The sequence below is a fragment of the Echinops telfairi genome, unplaced genomic scaffold (assembly GCF_000313985.2).
Source record: "Echinops telfairi isolate 266 unplaced genomic scaffold, ASM31398v2 ScPeMD7_655;HRSCAF=1070, whole genome shotgun sequence".
NCBI lineage: Eukaryota > Metazoa > Chordata > Mammalia > Afrosoricida > Tenrecidae > Echinops > Echinops telfairi.
In genome coordinates this window covers 22673313-22674494 of record NW_022104553.1, presented here as the reverse complement: position 1 = coordinate 22674494, position 1182 = coordinate 22673313, and the positions used below count along the sequence as shown (strand labels likewise).

Genomic DNA, 1182 nt, shown 5'->3' with positions numbered 1-1182 from the left:
TAAGATATGTGCAGTATGCATAGGAATTTGTTCCCAGTTTTTTTTTTAAACTATAGTCTGGCCCTCCAACGGGTCTGAGGGACAGTGAACTGGCCCCTTGTTTAAAAAGTTTGAGGACCCCTGCCCTAGAAGATGGGGTAGAATGGCCCTTTCACATTTCAGAGGCTGTAACGGTTTATGAGTAGAAAGCCTCTTCTTTTGTCCTTGGAGTGCCTCATGGTTTCAAACTCTGGACCTGGTGGTTAGCAGCCCAATGCGTAACCACTACGCCACCAGGTCTCCCCCATAGGCACAGAAACACATACACTAATTCAAAGTTTCTGGAAGCCCAGCAGTGACCCAGGCTCACCCTCCCAGTGGGCGACCGTTCTAATACACCTTTCTTGGATGGTTCTCCCCCTATCGCCCCTTAAAGCCTCTATCTCGTTAAAGGGAAGGAAAGAGGAGAAGGAGGAGGAGGAGAAGCACTCATTTTATCGGAGCCCCGGTGGTGTCGTGGTTACACATTGGGCTGTGATCCACGTGGTGGGCAGTTCAAAGTCACCAACAGCTTCATGGGGACAGGCTGGGCTTTCTACGCTTGTAAACAGTTACAGTCTTGGGTCACTATGAGTCAGCATTGACTCTCCATGGCAGTGAGCTTGCTTTATATAATTAAAGAAAAAAACCCCTTTTATTATGATTTAAGTGAGCGCGGACAGTACATTCAATCTCCGTTGGTCCACAAACTGCGTCAGGATGTTGATTGTCGGCTATTACCTCTGCCGTGTTAGCAATCTCCCCATTTCTTACCCCGTGCTGGTGATACCATCTGGGGTCAACTTGAGACTTTCAAGAGCGAAAGGGTGGCGTTTAGCCTGTCGATCAGGGCGCAGCTTGATGACCTCATCTGAAGGTGCAGCGACACTAAATGCAGTGACTCTGGAGGCCAGACCCACACTCACTCCCTGCAAGACATTCCTGTTGATAAGCCACAGGAAACTGTGCTGACGGAGCCAGAGCCCTGGAGCTGGAGGAGCCACGTGGAGGCCCACCCGAGCTGAGATGCTTCCACAGTCCCTGGATCCACAAGACTTTCCACCCACCGGCCTGTGATCTTCCTGCGCGCGGCACCATCGCATGTGTGGTGTGAGTCTGAAGAGGAATTACAGACTGGTATCAGACCTATGGGCTAGTATCAGA

At 50.6% G+C, this 1182-nt stretch overlaps 1 protein-coding gene across 1 annotated transcript in view; it reads left to right on the top strand.

Annotated features, from left to right (window-relative positions):
* Positions 1–1182, top strand: part of SULT2B1 (sulfotransferase family 2B member 1) — a 55293-nt gene that overhangs the window by 37314 nt on the left and 16797 nt on the right. The window lies entirely within an intron of this gene.